General features: G+C 37.0%; 1 non-coding gene across 1 annotated transcript; it reads right to left on the reverse strand.

Annotated features, from left to right (window-relative positions):
• Positions 1-2,217: 2,217 nt before the first annotated feature.
• Positions 2,218-2,289, reverse strand: TRNAQ-UUG. Its single transcript has one exon. It is a non-coding gene; the product is annotated as a tRNA-Gln (tRNA).
• Between the last annotated feature and the right edge of the window lie 5,139 nt (positions 2,290-7,428).

Raw genomic sequence — 7,428 nt, forward strand, 5'->3', positions numbered from 1 at the left:
TCGCCGACTCAATAGGCCTCCCATTTCAGGGGTAAGACTAGGTGAATGGCTAGGGATGTGGGGTGCAAGATGGAATTCACTCCTACCCACTTTTAAGGATAGAAGAGAGGTAGTTCCCTTAAGCAATGACTCCAGGTCTTGAACAAGGGGCCCCACCCTCTCATTAGCCTGAGAGGGATTCGGTTTACTGGTTGGACCACAAACCAATTGTTCATTAGAGGATCAGTGAGACATAAGTTACAAGAAGTAACTTTAGTGGTAAAACGGTAAATTGACCCAGCTCTAGTTACGAACAACCTGTGAAGGATCGACTTACTAATCATGGTTATATCAAATGGATAGAAATATATCTATAGTGAGGGGAGTGCAACTACTAGGCTATAGTGGAGTGTCCTAGTAGTTAACGAATGTTGGTTAACAAGGTTAATGAGTTTAACCGGTTAATCTTGGATCCTTGGAGTCCATGATCTATAGGTCCATTAGGTCCCTTTGCTAGCGCATATCGGACTAAACCATAGAACAGTGTGATGAGTGAGTTCGAAGTGTTCGAATTCAACTTAGGGAATATGCACTACATATATACGATATATTTAACTGCATTTTTGTTTTATTTACGAATTAAACAAAAAGAGAGGATCTGAGATATTTAAATAAGATTTAAATATCTTAATCAATTATGTGTCGGAATTCATTGGGATTGGGATTGGAATTTGAATTAATATTAAATATTAATTAAATAGTTTAATTAATCATTTAATGTTACTTTAATTTGAAATTCATTATTCAAATGAATTGTTGAATTAAAATGAAGAAAGTCAAAATGTTGACTTTATTTAATGGAAAAATCCATGTTAGTGGAATCTTGAGGTGTCAAAATTTGGTTTAACCAACATCCTTGCCAACTAACCGCACAAGTTTGAGTGGAATTTTGAGTGTCAAAATTTGGTTAACTCAAACATGCATGCTTGCCACATAATCCCAAACATTTGAGTGGAATTTTAAGTGTCAAAATTTGGTGATCTCAAATTTGCATGAACATGCAAACATGACTCTTTAAATAGAGTGATCATGGTACATGGAAGGTCTTCTTCTTCTTGGTGAAAAGCCTTGAGAAAAAACCTCTCACAAACACTCTCTTCACATATACAAAATCCCTCCCAAGTTTAGTCACTCACCAGATTCCACAATCCTGTTTTAAGGCCGGAGAATAGTGGAGAAGACACTAGTAGTGGTTCGAAACCAATTCGTAAGGAAAAAGGAGTTTGAAAAACAAAAGGTTAGTATCTAAACTCATTAAGTTTTAAGACTTATAAACATGCTAGTTATTTACTATAATTGATGTTGTAAAAGTTCTTAAGATCCAAATTGCTTCCGCATGTGTTATATTAACCCCATCAGTTCTTCCATGCGAGAATGTATGCGTATCGGTATCCTCTTTAGGACCGGTTGCTTCCTCTTTTTGTTTCCCTCCCAAGTTTAGTCACTCACCAGATTCCACAATCCTGTTCTAAGGCCGGAGAATAGTGGAGAAGACACTAGTAGTGGTTCGAAACCAATTCGTAAGGAAAAAGGAGTTTGAAAAACAAAAGGTTAGTATCTAAACTCATTAAGTTTTAAGACTTATAAACATGCTAGTTATTTACTATAATTGATGTTGTAAAAGTTCTTAAGATCCAAATTGCTTCCGCATGTGTTATATTAACCCCATCAGTTCTTCCATGCGAGAATGTATGCGTATCGGTATCCTCTTTAGGACCGGTTGCTTCCTCTTTTTGTTTATACGTTTGGAGAAACCTTATCAGGTGTTATTCAATCTTTCAGCTCAAACTTTTCTATCATCTGACGGAAAAAGTAGGAGTACGACTACCTTTTCCTTTTCTTGCTCGAGCCAAGAGATCATTCAGTTTCTACCAAAAAGTTCGCTATCTATTAGTTGTCGTAAACGAATGTATTTCTCATTTCATGTTAGCTCCTTCAAGAGCTTCTTGGTCCTTCCATACTCGCCTTTTCTTTAACTCTTTTGTCCGTCTTGTACTTGCCTTCTTAGCTTTCTTAGCCAACATCTCGCTTGCTACTTTAAAGGGTCTCCCCACTATGGTCTTCAACAAGTAGAGGTCATGTTCATGAAGCCTTGGAAGGCATGAAGCGGAGCAAGTTTGGAATAACATTAGAATGTTACACATTATGCCTTAAGAAAATTTGTGTTGTCGTTCTTAAAGGTCTTACTTGGAGTTGAACCCAGATCGTTGGATCCAAAGTCCAAAGTGCTAACCACTACACCATAGAACCCCTTGTAAAAATTTATTTTGGAATGGTTTTTCCTATTTTATGCAGATTCCACAAGAAGAGAGATCCTATCACGAGTAAAACTCAAGTTATTGGATTCAAAATTCTAGAGCTGTTTTATCTAACTCGTTGTGATCTTGAGCACCTTTAGAGTGGTTGTAGAAGTAACCCTCCAGTGTTGATTGAAGCTCTCAGAGAACATGTAATTTTATATATTTCTTATAGTTAATTTATATATTGTTGTATATTACAAACAAATTGAAATAATACTTTACATCCCAGTCTTTCTTTCTTCCGTGCAAAACTTAACATGAAAACTATATTATTTCAATATTCACTCGAGAAACAAGGGGTGAAAACTATATTATTTCAAACCCTCCATTATTGCTTCTACTTTGCGTGAAAATGCTTTCACTAAACCATGTTACTAACTGGTTGGTTTGGTTCGGTTCAATTCTTAGGTCCACTAGATTGAATTGACCCCTAGCTCAATTAAACTCTTGATAATATAAAAATCATAAGTTTCTTAAATTACGTTAACTAAAAGTTTAACCCCTAATTTTTTTTATAATATTTATCTTTGTGTCTAGTTGATCTATAAATGCTTAGAAGTATCTAATAAGACTTCTATTTAAGGAACTTTTCTCTATAAAAGAGGTAAGACTTCAGGTTTATTATTAAGGAATTTCAAATGAATGATTTGATATATCACAGAGGACAAAATATTTATTTGTTTTAAATATCTTATGTTGACCATTCTTTTTCTAATGGCATTAGATCGAATCTCATTAATAACAATATCCCAAAACTCAGGTAAAGATGACATCAAAATTAATACTTTAATTTCATCTTCAAAATTTATTTCCACTTAACTCAGTTGACTTATAATCATAATAGTCATTATTCAATAATAAGGGTGTTAGCATGCATTTGGAAATGAACCACGTACGGGTTGACCTTGTTACAATGGGTTGACCTTGTTACAATGGCGGGTACGGGTTGACCTTGTTACAATGGCGGGGGCCAACCAAAGAAGGTCAGTCAGACTAAGTTAGAACCCTTGATCTGGTTCAACTAGGTTCTTCCATGCGAGAATGTATGGGTATCAGTATCCTCTTTAGGACCGGTTGCTTCCTCTTTTTGTTTATACGTTTGGAGAAACCTACTAAGCCTGCCTTTCTTACCAGGTGTGATTCAATCTTTCAGCTCAAACTTTTCTATTGTCCGACGAAAAAAGTAGGAGTACGACTACCTTTTCCTTTTCATGCCCGAGCCAGGGGATCATTCAGTTTCTACCAAAAGGTTCGCTATCTAATAGTTGTCGTAAACGAATGTATTTCTCATTTCATGTTAGCTCCTCCAAGAGCTTCCTGGTCCGTAGTAGACGAAACCTTGGACTTCTATCGGACTTATAGCACTGCCTGGTGAGCTCGCCGTTGAGGGTTGGCCTTACAGGAGATCGAGCAGCCTTTCTTTCCCTACCTGATATGCTTTCCCGCTTATCGTGCAACTAGCCAACTAGCCAAAGAGAGAGGGAGAGGGATCATGTCAATCAATTTGTATGTGCATTTTGTCCATCCTGTACTTGCCTCCTTAGCTTTCTTAGCCAACATCTTCGGTTTTCCCCGAACAAAGAGGTCCTGCTTATCCATACCCAACAGTCACACTTTTAGCTGAAAGACTGATTTTTTTCATAAAGTCGGATCATAGATCAAGAAAGAATGAAGCTGCTTACAGGGACGGTTACGCGATACGTCTTTTCATACTCGCCTTTTCTTTAACCCTGCTATCAACCTAGCCATTCTCGCTTGTTGCTTTAAGGGGTCTCCCCACTGTAGATTACTCGGATTGGTTCTCGCGTCCCTGTGCCAAAAAGGATGGGCGAGTTTGGTTTGAGTCTTCCTTGATTGGGTGGATCCATATGCTCCTGGGGGCTGAGACGAGGTGTAGTGCAGTCTGGTCAGCACATCTGTTTTAGGTATGTTGTCCGCTAAAGGTTTTAGGAAAGAGGGTACAAATTTTCTACGTAGGTCATCTGTGGTCACAATCCTTTTAAGGAAGATGCTTCCAAATAATCGGTGAACAATAGCCTTTAAAGAAGTTTCAGAGAGCAAGAAGAGGCAGAATAGAGAATAGGAGTGAGTCGTGCAAGGAAGAAGGAACTAGTAGGTTTAATTTGGGTTCGTTTGAACTAAAAAACGAACTAAAATTTTTCAAACGAACCCAAATTTAAGACTCGCTAGCCCAAAGTCCATATGTAGTAAAAAAAAACCTTCCGTGGCCCAAACCTTATTCGCAGTCCGCATCCAACCATTTCTTTTTCAAGCTACACGTATGCTCCAGGCCAAACTCACGTAACTAGTCAGAAGATGCGGCCCACAACTGAACAGATTTCAAGTGTCACAATCGCACTCTTGAAGTAGTGAGACAATGATTATGTGACATTTGTTCTAATCCAATGAACAAGTCAACCATGCAAAATTTAGACTGAACGAACAATAGCAGTGTATGCTCGAATCACGTTTAGAAGAAATATTTTAGAATACGTGAGCGAGGAAATACGTTAAAAATAATTTCAAATAAAGCAATGTTATAAGCTAAAAGTGAAGAAACAACAACTGGTCACGTTCTCCTATAGTACATTTTTGGACATTTTAGTCCTGATGGGTGTAGATATGATTTTGAGAACTAATCATATACCCCGTATTGGCACAACAATAATAGTAAAGGCCTATCTAAGATGAAAACAAGTAAAAGGGGTTTGGAATGAGCATGCCACCATGAACCACAAATCGTTTACAAGAATAGCTGAGACATCTAACATGCAGCCACACGCAACACGCCTTGGCCAATATCTCTATCAACCAGCTCTTCATAAACTCAACGTTGTAGGATGAGGCCGACTTTAGGTCTCGCGACGCGCTTCTAGCTGATCTCAGTATTGTGGAGTCTTTTCCAACCTACTAGGAGCTATTGAAAATCACTTCTCGGTTTGTTAACTTTTCAAGTCTTCTCTGTTGGTGTCTTTCCTACTTTCTTCGCTTGAAACAATTTCTTCTTTGCATGACGTCATACCACCTGCTTTTACTTGATGTTTTCTTGGTCAGAATAATAACGTTTCAGGTTACTGACGTGGACAACAGGGTTAGTCTGTATCCATAGGAGCAATTGGATCCTATATGATGTCTTCCTAATCTTGTGGACAACTTTGACTGGTCCATAGAATTTTCGAACCAGTCTTTGGTTCTTGTTGCTTTAAACTCAAAGTTGATCTGACCTTAACTTATCATAACTCTCTATTTGCTTTGAAATTATCGTGGTCGACCCTTCTTTTCATCCGTCTAGATGGTATTTCTGCGTGAACATGTGTTGCTTTAGTGATTTGTTTTTATCTCCCTACTTTAGTAGAGGTGTTGGCTTGGTATCTTTGCCAAGCATTTGAGTGATCACTGACACGAGCCTTTGCAAGTCAAATAAACCCGACTGTGAACATGTCATTTTGCTATTTGTAGAATTCAACTAGCTCAAGCTGAGCTGTATGACATCTATTTGTGGTAGGTGACATAAAACTAATCTTGTGATTTATCTCTCTTGGTGGGGTTAAATCCAATATCTGACCTTCTTGTTTTAGGTGATGGTGTTCATGTAGTGGCAATAAAGTTTTTTTTTGAAGTTGGCACACTTGAGCTCCCCCTTTTCAAATACAACAATGGCAGCAAGTGTAGATTCATCATGGCTAAGATTCTTTCTAAACTGTACTATCGTCATCATTTTCACCCCTCTTGGTTGATGGATGTTTGTCTGAATGATCGTTGGGTTAGACTCCGTTACTACTAGACATTTTGCTAGGGACATGTAAATGACTTTGTGTTCTAGCAGGATGTCAATCCCTGATTATTTGGGCTCTAGAATGTTGGATATGAAGGCTGAAGATTTATAGTAAAAATCTGATAGAGAAATATATACTAAATAATTATATATAGTAGGCGGTTACATATAGTGAAGCTATATATAATAAACTAAAATAATATGTATACCCATTAGTCAGTGCTTCCTAAATGTACATTTCTCATTCTCCATATCCTCTCTTTGCATTCCTAAAGTCATTAATACAAAACCATTGTTCAATATTTCTTCTTACATTTTCCCTATCATGTTCTTTGTGTTCATTTAGATCAAGTGTGTGCGCTGTTGTGTGATTCTAATAATAAGTATCAGAGCGAGGAGAGATTCACCACGATTTGTGAAGATGGAAAGTTCAAAGACTGGAATTGAAAAGTTTGATGGATTCTATATCAGTTTCTAGAAGATGCAGATTGAAGATTATCTATACGAGAAAGATATTCAGGAACCCATTTTGAGGGTGAAGCTGGATACCATGACCACGGAGGAGTGGAAGCTCAAGGATTGTCACGCCGTAGGGTTAATTTGGTTGACGCTGCAAGGGAACCAAAGAAATTGCGATTCGAAATGGTCCCGTTTGGGGACCATCTCCAGTTTCTTCATTTCTAGTACCAAAATTTCATGGATAGATGTCTCGCACTGTGCAACGACAACTCTCTGTTTTCCTATGGCTAGTCAGATATCTCATGACCACTCTTTTCATCCTTACCATATCTAGACACTATAACGTTGATCCACTATTGTCTTATATAGTTAACGTTCACTCTTTAACGTCCAGGGACATTTTATAACTACCACGAAAATCAAAACATACAATAAATTCATACAAGTTTTACAACATATCATATACTATAAAATAGGGTTAGACTGCTTACTTGGTCGCGGAGAGACGTGACATCAAGCTGAGTCATAGAGATATACGACTCTTTATCTTAAGAAAAAATCTATATAATTTAAAATCTGGCTGCTCTGGTACCAATGTGTCACAACCCAAATTTCAAGGGTTAAAAACTCAAATAGAAACTAAAATTGAGAGTGAAAACAAATAAAAATAAAAGTAAATTAATATAAAATAAGAAAATGTTGTAAAATTAAAATGAGATTGAGAAAACAACACAACATTAAATATAAAATTAAATTATAAGAGGGTGTTGTTCAAATTTATCCAAACAGAAAAACAAATTTGTTTGGGATATAGTTACAAAAAACAAAAAACAAAAAAAAAAAAAAAAAAAAAAA

This window comes from Cucurbita moschata, unplaced genomic scaffold (assembly GCF_002738365.1).
Source record: "Cucurbita moschata cultivar Rifu unplaced genomic scaffold, Cmos_1.0 Cmo_Scf00092, whole genome shotgun sequence".
NCBI classification, from domain to species: Eukaryota; Viridiplantae; Streptophyta; class Magnoliopsida; order Cucurbitales; family Cucurbitaceae; genus Cucurbita; species Cucurbita moschata.